Source organism: Delphinus delphis, chromosome 8 (genome assembly GCF_949987515.2).
Source record: "Delphinus delphis chromosome 8, mDelDel1.2, whole genome shotgun sequence".
NCBI lineage: Eukaryota > Metazoa > Chordata > Mammalia > Artiodactyla > Delphinidae > Delphinus > Delphinus delphis.
Genome location: NC_082690.1, coordinates 5,134,522 through 5,151,749, shown reverse-complemented (window position 1 = coordinate 5,151,749; position 17,228 = coordinate 5,134,522). Strand labels below are relative to the sequence as shown.

Genomic DNA, 17,228 nt, shown 5'->3' with positions numbered 1-17,228 from the left:
CTGAGGATTAAGTAAGGTCCGACTTAGGGATGAGAATATCTTCTATCCTCTTGGGAGAACAGTCCTGTGGGCTGGAGCCATAATGTGAGGATAAAGTGGGGTGAGAATAAAAATGTGGATAATTATTTCAAATTTTTTTAAAGAGAGAGAAAGTAGGGAGACCAAGGGTGGGCTGCAGTTGGAGAGAAGGTTGTTACCTTTGTAAGATGGGGAAGCCGGCTCTGAATGTGTGTGGTAGGCGCTGCTAAAGGGGGGCATGAAGGGAGGTACAGGAGGTGCCTGACTGGGTGAGGGCCCTCGGGGAATGTAAGGGGTGGGGTGGGAGCAAATCTTGAGCACAGGCAGAAAAATGGGTCTTAAAGAGAAGGGGACAGACCAGTATCGCTAGCATTTAAAGAAGGAACCACGTATCTGGAAATACCCATTACCATTGGATTCAGCCACAAATGACAACAATACACAGTGAGAGTTGTTTAAAGAAGATAGGACTTTATCTCTCTGGTTACAAAAACATTCCACTGTGTTCCTGGCTGGAGTTCCTGAGGGACTCCCTCCTGTCTGTGGTTTGGATCCATTGTACATGGTCTAAGTTGGCAGCATCCTTGGGCCAGGCCGTGAGATGAAAGAGAAGAAACAGAAGAAGGGGCAGACGCACATGTGGACTGCATCCCAAAGAAGCTCCCTCCCTGGAAGCCCTCACAGGACACCCTTCCTCACACGCCCTGGGCCAGAACTTGGTCACACGGCCACACTGAGATGCAGGAGAGGGTGAAAAAGGTACCATCCACTTTGGATGACCACATGCCCAGACAAATTCAGGGGCCTACAACCATGGAAGAAGGGGGCTGTGAATATTAGGAGGCAGTTCGCCTGTTGTACGAAAGGGGGGAGGTTAAACTTCCCTCGACAAGGATGCGAGAGGTCCTCAGCCTAAACAAGAAACACATGGTTAAGGCATCACCACTCTCTGTGATGTCACCCAGGGTTTTCCACATCTCTAGTCATTAGGGAAATGCAAATCAAAACCATAATTTGATACTACTTTATGCCTATTAGGATGGTTATTAGTTTTTAAAAATGGTGATGGTACAGAGAAACTGAATTAGGACCCTTGTGCACTGCTGGTGGGAAGGTAAAGCGGTACATCCACTGTGGAAAACAGTTCTTAGTGCCTCAAAAAATTAAAAATGGAATTACCATATGATCTAGCAATTCCACTTCTAGGTATATACCCCCAAAAGTCGAAAGCAGAGACTCAAACAGACATTTACACCCCAATGGTCATAGCAGCGTTATTCACAATAGCCCCAAATAGAAGCAAATCAAGTGCCCATCCATGGAGGAACGGATCAGCAGAGTGTGGTCTGTACATACAGCCAGGTACCATCCAGCCTTAAGGAAATGAGTGAATGAAATCCTGACACAGGCTATAACCAGGAAGGACCTTGAAGCCACTGTGCTAAGTGAAATGTCAGACACCAAAGGACAAATAGTGTATGATACAACTTCTATGAGGTACTTAGAATAGGCAAATTCATAGAGACAGAAAACAGAATAGAAGTTACCAGGAGCAGGGGATGGGGAGTTATTATTTCATGGGTGTAGAGTTTCTGTTTGGCATGATGAGAGATTTGGGGAGATAAATTTGATGGCTGTACAACGTTGTGAATGTTCTTAATGCCACTGAATTGTGTGCTTAAAAGCGGTTAAAATGGTAACTTTTATGTTATGTGTATTTTACCACAATAAAGAAAAATGGAAAAAAGAGAAAGCTAGCTGTCTTTGGCACTGTATGGATGCAGGCAGAGTTTTCAGCTTCGCGACGGAAGCTGAAGAAGTTTATGTTTGATAGTTTTTATTTTCTCTGCGTATAATTCGGGGAAGGTCTGTGTCTGCATGCATGTGTATCCAGGTTCCTGTGTGTGCCTATAGCTCTGGAAAAGCTGGCTTTTCCAGGAAGCAGAAAAGGACTGAACCTAGTTGTTTACGTAGTAATGGAGAGCACTGGCCAGCAAATCAGAGGGATTCCACGTAGTATTAATCACTCCTTTCCTCACAACATTCTGTTTTCTCTGGATTTTAAAATGATTGTTATCATTATTTTTTATTGAAGTGTGGTGGCTGATGTGCAATATTATGTGTTACAGGCGTACAACAGAGCGATTCATAATTTTTAATGGTTATACTCCATTTATAGTTATTAGAAAATATTGGCTATATTCCTCTTTTCTCTGGATTTGTAAGATACGATATGACCTGCCCCCAACTTATTTCCATCTCTTGCCCCACCATGTAGGAGATGGAGAGACCTTCTCCCAGACATGGTCAGAGCTCATCTCCAACTCAGTTCTCAAATTAATTAACTCTGCAAGGAATTACACAGGTAGAGTTTTACATTGCCAGTTTACAGAACCTATCTGTGTAAGATATATTTCTTGATTTCCACATCGATCAGAATATCCTTTTCTCATCCCAGTTCCATCATTAACTCTAACTTTAGAAATCGAGGGGGTTTTTTTCTTTTTCCTGAAGGCTTTATTTTCCTCATCTGTAAAATGGGATATTTAAACTTCCTTAGAATGTAGTTTTCACGTTTACTTGAATTATCCTGGGAAACTTGTCACTCAATTCATACTGGAAAAGTAAAGCCAAGGATCTTAGGAGGTTTCTGAACAGTGTGTTAGTGTCTCTCCCTCCCCACGAGGGCATCTGCACCCCCTCCCCTCCCCTCCCCCCTCGCACTCCCACAGTCACTCACAGCTCACTTCCATTCTGTCTCTGAACCGTCCCTGCGTCTCCACTGTCGGCTCAGGCTGACATCATTGTCTGTGGACTAACGCTGTGTCTGAATGGGTCTCCTGCTACCAGTTTGCATCCCAGTTCAGCCCTTCCTCCATCTTGTCCATCATTAATTATCTTGCTACAAAAGCAAATTTTCCCACTTCAGTCCTTTGCTAAGAATCTCCACTAGCCCACAGGGCTCTCAAGATAAAGCCGGAGTTCCTCAACTTGGCAGGGTCCTTCCCTATCCTGCCCTATCCTGCCCCAGCCTCGGTCCTGCTCTGTCTCCCAGAGGCCTCCTCATACTGCTCTCCAGCCCCACTGACCTGGACATTGACCTGGACACTGACCCCAACGCTGACCCTGGACACTGACCCAGAAACTGACTATAGACACTGACAGGACACTGATCCCCTTTCACCTCTCCGTGACCTTGCAGAGCTGCTCTCTGCCGGGTGTGTCCTTCCTGCAGGGTCAGCACCGTGCAACCCTGCACACACTTGTTTCAGCGTTGAGAGGGACGGACAGAAGGGGGCCAGGAAGAGAATTTAAAAAGCTGAAAAAGGAGAACAACAGGGTTTGGGGACCTGCTTTAACCCGCTGATTCTACCCTTAGAGGATCCCTCCCAGAGGTTTCCTTGTTAGGAGTCGGCCTTGGAGTCCAGGGCTTCCATCCAGTCTGATCTGAGCAAAGTCCCTGAACCAGAAAGTCTGGGACTTTCTAAAAGGCAGCTCCCTGCGTCTCAAGAAGCCTTTCTGGAGAGCAAGTCACCCTATCGAGAACCGCTGACGTGAAGCAGTCATGCAGCACAGGTGAGGAGCTCTGATTGGAAGGGCCGCCCCTCAGGGCTCTGTGGGCCACATGGGAGGGGTCTCGGTTTCTCTGGAATATTCCCACCTTAGGAAAGAACCACCAGACAAAGCAAGCTTTGTGGTATGGCAGCTATGGAAATATGTAGACGACGTAAGTAAATGCAAATTCCCTTTTGCTCGGGTTGCCAGAGTTAGTAAATAAAAATCCAGGATGCCCGACCCATTTAAATTCCAGATAAACAACGTGTAACTTTTAATTATGCATAGTACATACTTATATTAAAAATTATTTGCTGTTTATCTGAAATTCAGATCGAACTGGGCATCTTATTTTTGTTCTGTCTTTATCTGGCACCCTGGTTTTGGTCCATACACGTTCGGTACCTAAGGAAAATAGCCCGATCAGAATTTGGAGACTAAACAGTGAAAGTAAGTTTTCACAGTTTATTTTCTTTTTAATGGGGAGGTACATGGTTTGGCAGGAAAAAAAAAGGACGGCTGCTCTTCCTGGCTCATTGGATTATTTCTAAAATCTCCATTTGGGAGAGAAAGAGAAGTAGAGAGTCAGAGAGAGAAACAGATGGTGGTTGAAAATGGCCCATGTTCCAGAAAGTTCCTCCCCTCTGTTGAGAAAACTGAGCACCTACTATGGTCCACGCCCTGGATTCACACCCCCGACAACAGAAATGAGGGGCAGCTTCAGGGAGACTGCGTCCCCTCCCCTGCAGGCTGCGCCTCCTGACAGCTTTTCTGCAGCCACTCCCCACCCCCTTACCTGTCCCAGGTGGCAGGATGCCACCTCAGAGGGCGGGGCTGCGGTTCAAAGACTGGGGGATGAGTGACAGGCATCCTAACGGGATGCAGCTGAGGGAGCCGCTTGCTGACAGAACAATTTGCTGGTGCCCAGAATATCCGCCCAGCTCGGCGAAGCGGAAGCCCGGGCGTCAGGAGAAATTTCAGGATTTTATCATTCGCCGGGGCGAATTTTCTGGGAGCCGCACACTTCCTACGGCACTTTTCCAGACCTGCAGCCTTGACACGCTACGCATAGAGGCTTCCAGAGCCCCAGGAATAACAGGCAAAAGTATTCCCTTTTTCTCCCTCCTGATCCACTGGTGTTTATGTAAATGACGGAAAAAGCAGTTTTCGGCTTGTTTCCGAAGCTTAAAGGCTTCGGGAGAAGCCTGTTATTGAAAAATCAGAAACTGCAAAGCAACTTCTTAAACAATGAATTAGCAGCTCAAGGAGCGCTTGTAAGGCCGAGCGCTCGGTAACTGGCTGCCTTGCAAATAGGAACTCCCCCGGGGTTCAGTCATCAAACACGTGGCAACAGGCTGTCTGTTTCAACATAGTGAGTAATCAAAGGAGATCTGCAGTTAATCCAAATATAACAGAGAAGTATCCGGGGGAAGGCCAGGAAGAGGAGAAACTAGAAGAAAGGTGAGGGGCGGACCAGCGCCTTCCGACCTGGAGTTCCACGTGTCACTGGGACAACTTTGGGGGCCAGGAGGGCTGACCCACCAGAGCCCTTGAGGCACCAGCTACCCAGAGGCTTGGCTCTGCATGGACGCAAACCAGACAGTGAATCCGGCACCTGCCTCTTCTGCTTGACCAGCGAGGTAAATTTTGGGAGGGAGTGAACTTGCGTTTGCTGATTTGCTTGACAATTCTGAGTCCCAGACCAGTTTGAGGGGCGAGGGTCAGTCAGGTGGGGATGGACTTGTTACATCTGGAGGTGCTGGTTTGGTGGTGGTTCCACATCGTCCTTCAGGGGACAGTTCCCAGTGTACGGCCACCAGGGTGCTTCTCAGAGTGTGGTCAGCACCTCCTGGGAACTTCTCAGAAATGGCGACTCGGAGGCCCTACCCCCACCCCCCCACACCTGTAAACACTCAGAAACTCTGACGAGAGGCCCAGCAGGGTGCGGATGAAGAGGCCCTTCAGGTGATGCCGATCTCTGCCGTTGCTCTAGTTTGAGAACCACTGGCTAGTGTGATCACCTGGATGCCCCAGGTTCTTCTGCAGGCTTGCCTGGGAGTGAAGCCCTGGCCAGTTCCAGATCCTGGAGCAATTCTGGGCCGACCACACCCTGTCCTGGTCCCCTCACAGGGCTTTGGGGCTGTGGGGAAAGAAACTGAACCTTTATTAAACACATCCTAGCCCTCAGTACCAGGTGCTGGTAAATGTTTTATGTGTGATATTTTATTTAATCCTTTCTACAATTTGTGAGCCGGGTGTTGCAGGTAGGATTTTATTGCTGACAAAATTGTGGCTCAGAAAAGTCAGCTCGCCAGGGTCCAGACGTTTCCGGAGCCTATGCTCTTTTCACTGAACCCTACAGCACCTCTGACCCATGTGTCATCTGCCCACAGAACCGCCTTGGGTGCCACCTACACAAAGCTCATGCCAGCCTGGCAGGGCCGGCTCTCCCTTCCGCCCTCCCCCACCCAGCCGGTTCCTTGCCTCATGTTAATTTCCCACCTGAGTACTGAGCACTTTATAAATAGCAAATCTAAAATGAATTTTCTACCAGCGATCATTAGCTCCCATGACATCCATTAAACATTCTCGCAAGCAGAGTGAAGTGACAAAAGGGATTGATTTTTACAGTATGCTTAATAGGGGAAAGAAAGAAAGGTGTTGACAAGTCCTTTTTTTTTTCTGTCCTGATATCACGAGGAATTTGCAATCAGTCAAATGACTTTTATCTGCAGAAAAGAAGGCTAGGTTTGGGGGCGAGAGGAGAGAGGGTGGAGGGTAGCAGCATCCCAGCTCAGCCCATTCCTGCATCCGTGACAGGTAAACATGCAGTTAGTTAGCTAGTGCCAACCACCAAGATGAATATGTCAGATTTAATGTTTCAAAATATATAGGGTCCAAGCCGGGGAGGGCGCGGGGCCTGGCGGGGGCTGGGAGCGAGTGGGGAGAGGGAAAATCAGCCATCTTCTGCTGAAACTATTGCAAGAATAAATGTGTTGATGCAATAGCTGGAGTTGGAGAGGGCTGGCGTATGAGGCACTGTAGCTGAAAATTCAACTTTGATTTCAATTTTCATATTTGTCAGCAATAATTAGATTCACGAAATGTTTTGCCACTGTTCTAAAATACTAATAAGTAGGGGCCTTTGCAGTGTGGTTAATGGAGTCTTTTTTTCCTAGTGGGCTAGAAAAATTCCATTAAGGCGAAAAGTCATACTGTATTACAGCACTTCAACATCATGGACCCGGCTGCTGCAGTAACGTCATCCGAGACCGGAGCCCTCTATTTGAACCAGAGCCCTTGGCTGGGAAGGGCCTTGAGGCTTCATATGCCTCAGCTGTCCATCATTTTCGACCTGCGCAGACCTCCGTGGGTCACGGGGGAAGCCAGCCAGCCAGAGACAAAAAGAGAAGCAAATGCAATAAGGCGGCGTCGTCGAAAGGATGAGCCTTTATAAGCATCGCCTCCTGGAGCAGGTAGAAGAGAGGACAGGAGTAGAGGGTGGGCAGGGGGGCAACTGTCCCTGGCTGGGAAGTGTGGCTCCCGCCCGGGGAGAGGAAATCCGTTCTCTGTCCATCTTCAGACTGGACTCCCTCCTTGTGGTTTAATGCTGCAACCCCACCAGTTCAGAACCTACGTACCTGTGTGTCCCTCTCCTCCCAGGCCCCGTTCTGCTCAGCACAGGCTGGATTCTCTGGGCACGGGGTTTGATTAAAAGGTTCGAGGTCTAAGATTTCTGAGTGACTTTTCCCTGGGATGTCTCAACCTCTCTCTGATGTCCCAGGAAACTCCCTGCAGGAAGGATGTTTTGGGGGGAAATGTCTGCCGCTGCCTGGGTAAGAGTGTAATCCCCACATTCTCCAGAGAGTCTGACAGAGACGGAGGGTGGGGGACTGCAGCATCCTAGCCTCCGTTGTCCCCATCTCAGCACCACTCCCTTGCCATCACGCTGGGCCCACTCAGATGGCTGGCATCTCTCTGGGACCCCTGGGCAGACTGCGGCTGCAGAGACAGCGGCCTCTTACCGGGTCTCTCGGAATCCAGTGAACTCAAGGACTCCGCTGTGATGCTCTTTAACTCTCCTCCCCCAAGTTCTGAAGAGAAGCCCCCAGCTGTCCGTCCTAAGGCCTCCACCTCCACAGCAACAGAAGAAAGCAAGGCCAGTGGACGTGTGTGTTCTCCTCCACCGGCTCCCACACTCCCCCTCGCGAGACACTATGCTTTGCTCGGCCCAGGAGTGGAGTGACTTGGGGCTGACGCACCTGAGCCGTGAGTGGGAGATGGACGGAGGACTGTGTGCATGGCAGGGACCCGACCAGGACAGCAGCTCCGCCTGGATAAAGCACAGCTTGCTGGAGCCTCTCATGGTGAAGGTAGGGTACATCCGTCTCGCGAATGCAGGGTCCCCCTCGCCGTCACCCTACCGGGATCCTGCTTTCCTGGGCCTTTGGCCCTGTGCGTGTCTCTCGTGAACATTGAACAGGAGCCTGGGCTCCTCCCCCAAAGCTCACACACCTTCCTTGGCCCAGGCCTCTCCCCGGTCCCCTCCGCCGCCGCCTTGCTTCTCCCCAATGGCACGTGCTGGATCTTATCCCTGGGCAGCACTTCAAGATGAAAGGAGGAAGGGGTATTAACATCCACCAGTGATACACGTGGCAATTGGGAGAGGCTTTTGTTGTGTCATTTCCTACTTCCTTCAGACTATTAAGCAAACAAAAGTGCTTGTGGAATGAGAAATGTAAATGGCCCATGCAAGCCGATTAATCCTAGATGTACAATTCCATTAATAAGGCCGCTTTTTAATAGGCGGCTCTGGCGGCAGCAGCAGCGGGCAGGCTAGGAATTGATGTATTCTCTGTAATTGTATTGCAACTAATAGGATATGAAGAAAATGGTACCAGAGAAGCAGGTCTTTCAACACCGTTTTCCAATCAGCTGAAATAATGACTTGCAGGGGAAAGCCTTGAAAAGTACCAACACGCAAAATATAACATCATCCAGGACTACCCATTATTCCAAATACTAGTTTAGGGTGCGTTCTTTCTTTCCTTCTGCTGACCTCTCTCCGTCTCCCTGTCTCTTCCACCACGGGTAATAACCTAAACCCAGTTCCCTGGCAGGTAGAGCTCCAGGGAGACCTGCCCGTCCATGGCCCCAGCTCTCCCCGACGCAGGGATGCAGGGCAGGCTGGCTGGCTGAGACTGCTGTGCCAGCAGACTTGGGGGTCACGGTGGGGAGGGAGAGAGGCAGGGTGCTGCGTAAGGGAGAAGACCCTAGAAGGGACCCAGTGCTGGTTCTTAGACTAGTTAGTTGAGGAACTTTGGACCAGCCCCTTCACCCCTCTGGGTTCCCTTCCAGCTCCAAAATGCAGGGAATCTGAGTGCGTTTTCAGAGAGCAGGCTAGGAGGAAGCTGGCCTCCCAGCGTTCCAGGGAAGAGCAGAGCCGATGACTGTGCCCAGGACCTGAGTGCCCATGGCCCGGAGGCTCTGCGGGGCCCAGGTGTCTGCACTTGACGTGGCTTCTCCACAGGGCCCCGCCGTGCATTCTCGTCACGGATAAACTTGTTCATTACTCCTTCCTTCACGCTCTCATTCCACCAACATTGACGGGGCGCCTCTGATGCGCCACAGGCTCTGCTCTAGGTTCTGATCAGGCAGCGGTGAGAAAAGTGGACCAAAACCCACCCCTGTCCTCACAGCGCGTGTGGAGTCAGCAAGGCTTTCGCTGAGCGCTCGCCGCGGGCTGCAGCAGGCCTGGGCCTCCTTGCTGCTGAGGCCACCCCAGGATCCCAGGACAGGAACCAGAGCTCCTGGCCTCTGCTGTCCCCGCCTTTGCTGTGGGCACAGTGGAGCCAGGGCCCGCCGCCAGCCCCTCGCCCCCCTGCCTGCCTCTGCAGGTCACCGGGTCTCTCTCCTGCCCATTTGTATGCGGACTCCGACCCTCGCTTGGTCGCAGGCTGGAGAGTAAATACAAAAAGAAAAGGCAAAGCACATTTCAGATGAAATCCCCAAGGAGACTGATGTGATTGCCGTACAGAAATGGTGCCAATAAGGGCAGAAAGGAATATTGCTTTTATAGCTTTGGGGACATAAAACATTTAGGAAACGTGATTGACGGGCAGGGTCTAATTTATCATTTATCTCCTTCCCTCTGCTCCCTGGCTGTCTTCTCCCAACACACGGGCGGACATGTTCAGGCAAACTTTTTTCCGCTTTCCTCTCTGCTTCTCTCTCGGAGACTTGGATTTATCATCGTTCTGTTAAGTGGGGGAACTCCTGTGGCTATTTATAATTAACGCGCAGAAACCTGCCAGTCCATTTAATGACACTGGCAGGTCACGGCCCCCTTAGAGCTCTCCATTAATCATCATTAGAACAGCTCTGAGTTTTTACATTCTTTTTAAATGTTAATTCACCTCTGTAATGCTCCTTTTAGTTAAAACTGTAAAGAGGCAAGTGGCTGGTGCCTCGGTGCTGGCCCGCTGGGGAAAGGCGTGGAGGAGTTGATAAAGCCGGGTTGGCTTCTTCCGCGCTTTTGTCCTCCACCCCCTATCCCCAGCACCAGACGGCAGCTCAGTTCGTTCTGTGGTTGCCTATATTTATCTGTAGCAAAAGTGCCCAGTGACTTAAAGTTCTGGGCAGATAAACACACTCTGATGTCTTTGGACTCCCGAGGCCAAGGCAACAACCTCTGAGGAGTTGCTCACCCAGGGTCCTGACATGGTTTGGTAGCTCCTAAAGGTGACAGGGCACACAAGTGTCCAGAGGTAACTGGGGCTGAGAACTGCCCATGTGGCTTTTCCAACACTCACAAACACCCAGCACATGAGCCACTGGAAGGGGTCGCATCACAGGAAGAATCCTCTCTGTGTCACGAGAGTTCGCCACCCGCCTTACTTTTGCCACTAATGGGCTCTGAGACTTTGGGCAAAACGTTTCACCTCCCTCCACGTCTACAAAACGGGGCCCATGTCTGTCCTGCCTAACAAATGCGGTTAAATCCACAGGGAGTAAATAGAGTTGAAATTGTACTAAACTTTTAAAACTGTGGTATCGACGCAAAGCGTCAGGTCTTACCCTTCCCCACGTCTCCGCACATGCATCCTGCCCTCTCACCCTGGGGTCATTCGTACCCACGTATGTGCTCTCAAACTTCCATAGCCATTCCATTTATGTCTTCTTTCTCAAGCCAGAAAAGTGTATTTTAAATCATCAAAATCTCTGTAGCAGAAAGAATGTTAAGTTGGGAAGGACGGGAATCTAAATTTGAGCATCCACTCTGTTACCTATTAACTGTGCAACTCTGAGCAACTTCACCTCTCTGAGCCTCAGGTCTCTTATCTTTGGGCTTCATGTTTATGAGGCCCCTTGACCTAGTAAAGCCTGTGATTTTCTTGCCAACCCCAAAGGGCCATGGCAGGGACTCAGGCCTAACAGGGACAAACTGGTCCCTTTGACCGTCTGAGCTCTTAAATTCTCCTTGTCTTGTGAAGCAACATGGCCTAGAGTTTAGAACTCTAACAAAAGAAAACACAGGTAGATGAGGAGAATAGGAAGTGTATATTTAATTCATTTTTGACTCTGATTTCTGTTGATACCACGCACCTATGTGTGAGGCATTTGGAAGCTCAAACCATGGGCTTGACCTTATTTTCAAGGTTACCTCAAATCCAGAGGTTGAGCTGAGGTGACCCCTTAGGACCTGTGGGGTACCAGGCACCTGATCCTTTGTGATGCTTCTCCATGGCAGGTTCACCTCATTTCATGCATGAGTAGACGGAGGCTCAGAGAGGTGGTGAGGTAGTTCAAGGGTCATGTAGCTTGTACCTTGCAGCGTCACAGGTCAAACCCAGACCTCTTGAATTTAAGTCCAACTTCTTTTCTGGTTTTCTGATATCACTTCATCTTGTCTCCCGCCCCCCACCTTGATGAAGGATGATTAGGTGATACACCTGGGATGAAATATAGACGTAATCTAGCAGCTGCTGCTGTACTGACATGCACTGTAACTAGTGACCTTTGATTTGGGCTAAAAACTTCCCTTCCTGGGTTCCTTCCTCGGTGTGCTTCCATTCACGTGGGCGTTACGGTGTGGAAGTGAGCTTCCGTGGGGTCTTCTACAGGGAAGCCCCCCATGCTTCGTGTTCACCTCTGTGTGGTCCCAAGACCCATCCGTATAGGGACCGCCATGCCTCCCCTCCCCTCCACAAGCATCACTGACACTCCAGGAAGACACCAGTCCCCAGGCTGGGCTTTGGCCATCTGTTCTGCCCATCACTTGACAATGCAATAAAACCTGCTTGACAATCATGTCTGCACAAAGGGCAGAGAGGGCTGCACAGCAAAAAGCTGTGTAAAATTCCTTCCTGCAAAGGCTGCATCAGAATACTCAGGCCAGAAAGAGCTCTAACGGCAAGCGGGGTATTGTGTCATCTCCCTCCTCCTCAGTTCACTCCTTTGCTTTATTAATGGATTTGTGTCAGTTCCTACTTGGTACAAGTTAATAATAATAAGGCCTTATGGCGGTGCAATGCTGTACACATTTGAAAAGGCTTTCACAGATCTCTTGTCTCTTGAAATCTTCATGGCTGTAGTTGGATTTTAGAACTAAAGGCCTTAGAAAACACTGACCTCAGCTCTCTCAGCTGATTATTATTGATGTATTTAGTTTAGTTTAAGTAATGTATGCTTATTAAATATAATTTGGACACATACAAAAATAGCTTTAAAAAGATTTAAAGTCACTCATGCACAATTACATTTAATGTATTTTCTTCCCATTTTTCCCTTATTCTCTGCCATAGTTTTTATTATGTAGCTGTAATCATATCATTTATATCTCATTTTTTCTTTTAAGACTAGATCAGAGGCAATTTTCCATGTGGTTATTTAGTATTAGGGAACATGATTTTAATTGGTTTCATTACATTGTATCAAGTAGATGTACAGTACCATTACCCTATGCGTGGACATTTATGTTGCTCTAATTGGGGGCTGTTATAAATAATGTTCCAGTGAGCATCTCCACGAATATAGCCTTATTCCAGTTTTAGGATTGTTTCCTTAGACCAGATCACTAGAAATCCCACTGCCACCAATTCTCTTAATACCCTCAGGGAAACTGAGGCAGAGGGAGATGAAGTGAGTCCAGGTCCCATGGACTGTCAGAAGAGCAGCACTTAGGCTGCAAGTCAGGTCTTTTGCCTCCTGGTTTCACACTTTTTCCATTCAATGGCAGTCTTTAGAATTTCTAAATAAAAGGGCTTGAAAATGTCTTGGGTGTCCACAGAAAAGTAATTTTATTTTTAATATAAAATAAAATATTGTGGTTGAGAAAAAACACAATAAGAGTTCCCGTGAATTCTGAAGCGCTTGTGAACAATGTATATGGAATCAAGTGCAGCAGCATCCCTGGGTACTTGGAAATAACACAAGCCGTATATGCTGAGAAATATCTATTCCATCTGCTGACAGTGCTTGACGTACATGTGGATTCTGAATCCCTCTTAAACTCTTGTTGCCTCTTCACATCCCACCCCCAGCTAGGTCCGTTGTCCTTTAAAAAGAAGGCAACCATCCTGAGTCTTCTGCCAGGATATTCATTCCAAGCTAGAACCCATGGGAACCACAGTTACCTCCCTCTGGACCTGTCCTGCCCTCTTTAATTCAGGGGTAGCTGAGTTGTAGAAGAGAGACAGTGGCTATTCTGAATACTGAGAGTTGAAATAAGTTTTATGTAAAGATTTCAAGGCTTTGCAACCGGAAAGAATAGTCTCCAATAATAACAATGGTTTAAATGTACTGACTGCCTACTAGGTACTAGGTATGATCCTAATTGCCACGTATGCATTATTTTCGTTAGTTTTTACAGTGTTTCTGTGAAGAGGGTGCTACATTCATCATGATTTTTCCAGATGAGAAAACTGAAGTGGACAGCAGTTCGGTGCACACAGAAACTAGACATGGAGTGGGGCTTAAAGCCTCGGCAGCATGGCTGTCAGTCCCCTCCTCTCACCTGTGCAAACACAGCCTCCTTCACCCCGTGACTCCGCAACACTGAGACGTGTGATGAGGCAGGTCGTGGTCCTTATGTGGTCAGCTCACTCAGAAGCCAGTGATGGGGTGAGGGAGAGTGTGACTCTTGGGACCGGCCCTGTTCTTTTTTTTTTTTTTTATTTCAAGATACTTTATTTTTTAAACAGGTCACAACACTAAGCTTCTTGCCCATTCTGCCACTGCACAAGCTACAAACACTTGCTCAGCAGTTGAGGGGCACTCTTTTTTTTTACATCTTTATTGGAGTATAATTGCTTTACAATGGTGTGTTAGTTTCGAGGGTCACTCTTTAGTAGCATGTTTGGAAAGTGAATAAAAATCCGTATAAAACAAATATTCCAGTAGTTTCCATAGGAACACAGATACCTGTGACCCCATCGCCTAGTCTTCCACGTTGCTGCATCTGTGCCAGCAGTACTCACACAGACATCTCAAAACTAGCAGTAAGTAAGTGGTCCCCCCCCCCGCAAACCCTCAATTCAAGCTAAGCTCGCAGTTAACACCTACAAGAATGGCATCTACACATTACCATGAGCTGCTCACAGGCTGCTAGGTGATCTTCGTTCCCCTCTTCCAAGCACAGGACACAGGCACAGTGCCAACACCGTGCTCCCCTACTCTGGGTGGGAAGTCGTGGTTCTGGGTTTGTTGCATCAGTTGCCATGTTGACCCTGACATCACTCAGTAGATCTGACCTTCCTCTTTACCGGCTGGCTCTCCAGAATCACAGAGCCGACACTTCCTCCTGCGTAGACGTGGGTGGGTGGGTGGGTGTCCAGGCGGCAACCTCTTTTGACCTGAGCTCTGTGCTCTGCATGATTAGGAAGGTCATAATTGATGATCATGGTCACGGCATTCGCGTGAACCACAAAAAATTGCCAACATTTAACCATTTTGATGTCCACCAACGTCATTTTCATAAGGCTTATCTTATTATATGTCTGGGCCTGATTGCCTTAGCACAGCTCAGCGTTGGTTGGTGGCATATTGCAGTGAAGGGGGGACGGTGGGCATATGGCTGCTGTACCCACCCCCAGCCAGCATAGGGAAGCTGCAAAGGGACCCTGCACAGCCTAGAGTCTTGTAGGATGAGGAAGCTATGGATAGATGATTAGGATGTCACGTGTCCCTTCTCTCCAGTCTCTCTTCACTGAGCAGCTGCAATTCAGGTTCTGCTCTTAGTAGCTTTCATGAGGACTCGTGTTGGGGTTCTGACCTCCTTTTGCTGAGAACCGTACTCCTTTTCTGAGATGTAAGGCACCAGAGGAGCACCCTCCAGAAGCATGATCTTTATCTCTGGACAGCACCTTGTTCTAAATTCCTGCAGCGCTGGGCAAAGCACGGGGTTTAGAACTAGAGAGACCTTGGTTTGAGTCCTGATTCTACCACCTGTTATGTGGCCTTGAGCAGTTTGTCTCTTCTCTCTTAGTTTGGGTTTTATCAACTACAGGCGATACCGATGATTAAGTTCTGGAATGTGTGTAAAATTGTCCATGCTTCATGGCCTTGGGGCACATTTTGCTCCCCTTTCTTTCTGAATATGGTGAACTGGGAGGATGCCAGGGAAGGAAGTCTGAGGTTATCTTTTCACAGAGAAACTCTGTGCTGAACCGGAAGTTGGCCCCAAAGTTCCAACAAGCGCAGGTATGTTTGTGTGGACAGTGGACCACAGCATTCAAAATGTCACGTTTTAGAAAATCTAGGACATGTGTTCCTTATTATTTAATATCTCTCCCTTGAGCTTGGAGTAAAACCAGTTTTCTGCCTCCTCACTCTGGGCCTAACCTTCTAAGTTTCTGGAGTCTGATACTCAGCCTCCTTAATAAACAGCCCCCTCGCCGCCCTGGAGATAGGAAAACATAGAAAGAGTGAGGCATATATAGAGACAAGCAGAAACTTAGAGAGAGAAAAAGACAGTGGAGGTGGCATGGAGAGAGAAGACGGTAGGTAGGTAGGCAGGTAGATAGATAGATATTAAAACCCTTAAAATCCCCAAAGTCAATGATATTTGGTGATCAGAAAAACCTTTAATTAAAAACAAAATCCTATAGGCCTTATGAAGTATCCCCACTGAACTCCCAGGGCACCTAGGTTTACCTGTTCCCATGGAAGGTCCACATCCCATCAAGATCTGTAGCATTTAAGTGTGTTTGCCACACTCTTTTGCTCAGGGAAGACTGCTGGGATGTCTCTTTCAGTTGTTTCCTTTGGTTAAAAGATGGGTTTTAAAAACAAGTAGACAAGGCTTCAAATCCCCGATGAGTCCTGCGCCGGCTGTAAGTTATTTGACCTCGTTAAGTCAGCCGTAATACTTTAGTCTTAGTGTTGTTATAAAGATAAATGAAGTGATATACGGCCGTGCTTGATATGTAGCGGGTATTCAGGCCATAGAGACACTGTATTTTAATTTCTGATGTTTAGATGTGTCTGTAGCAGCTGCTGCTTTTCTCCACCTTCCATTGTGTGTCCTTCATGCTCACCAGTGTCCCTCTTCTTTCTGAGGACATTGGGTATTTGGACAAGATGTTCTAATTGGACCAATTAGAAATGGTAAACTGAAAGAATTCCCTTCAGACGTATTTTATCATGAAAATCTCCTTCCTTACCCCATAATTATCTCATCATCATGGGAGTCAGATCATTGGACTTATTTTTTTTTAATTTAAACTAAGAGTTTCAGCAAGAGAGAGACTAAACCATGAGTGGTGTCTGCTGGGTGGCCTCTTAGTTTCAGATGGAGGTAAGAGATGCTTAGCTGTGCCTCGCTCAGCCATCAGGGTCCTGGCAGAAGTCACCTTGCTGCTGTGGGGCAGCACGCCCTGTGAGCTGAGACTCATTCTGAGGTGGTTTCTGGGTGTGGCATCAACTTAGGGAAGAGAGCTGGCAGGGACTGGGCAGGGTCTCCACTGGTTTGTACGGGTGGGAGCATTTGGCCTCAGTGAGCCCTCAGCAGAGTCTATTTCAAAAATAATGTTATAGATGTAACACCGTGAAAATTGTGTCATATCTTAAATACGAGGATAAAATAGTAGATCCCCATTTAGCAATTATTGTGACCTCTGTCACGCTGCTCAGTCCCATACACGGAGCACCTCTAGGAGTCCAAGTCTTGCACTGCATTCAGAGAGAATGGTCATTGGGGACCACTTCTTCTCTCCCCTAGAGGGGTAACTAGGTCACAGAGGAAATAGCACCAACTGTCAGAGGCTCCTGCTCGCCCAGTGGCCAAATGGAGCTTGGCAGATGACGCCCCTTGGGAAAGGTTCAAAAATGAAAACTAAGAGGAAAAACGTGTTACATGAATACCCTCGTCCTACTGAGGGAAGTAAGTCAGACAGAGAAAGATATGTTGTATAACATCCCTTACATGCAGAATCTAAAAAGAAATGATGCAAATGAACTTATTTACAAAACAGAAACAGACTCCACGACTTAGAGGATGAACTTAAGGGGGAAGTTTGTTCCCCTTCCCTGGGGGAAGGGTGGGGGGGAAGGGATAGTTAGGGAGGTTGGGACTGACATGTACACACTGATATATTCAAAATGGATAACCAACAAGGACCTACTATTATAGCACAGGGAACTCTGCTCAATATTAT

General features: G+C 48.0%; 1 protein-coding gene and 1 non-coding gene across 2 annotated transcripts in view; both read left to right on the top strand.

The window, feature by feature from the left end:
- Positions 1-17,228, top strand: part of NTM (neurotrimin) — a 932,003-nt gene that overhangs the window by 14,887 nt on the left and 899,888 nt on the right. The gene's annotated exons all lie outside the window — the stretch shown is intronic.
- On the top strand, positions 871-991 carry LOC132430393 (U6atac minor spliceosomal RNA). The gene has a single exon (XR_009520486.1). It is a non-coding gene; the product is annotated as a U6atac minor spliceosomal RNA (small nuclear RNA).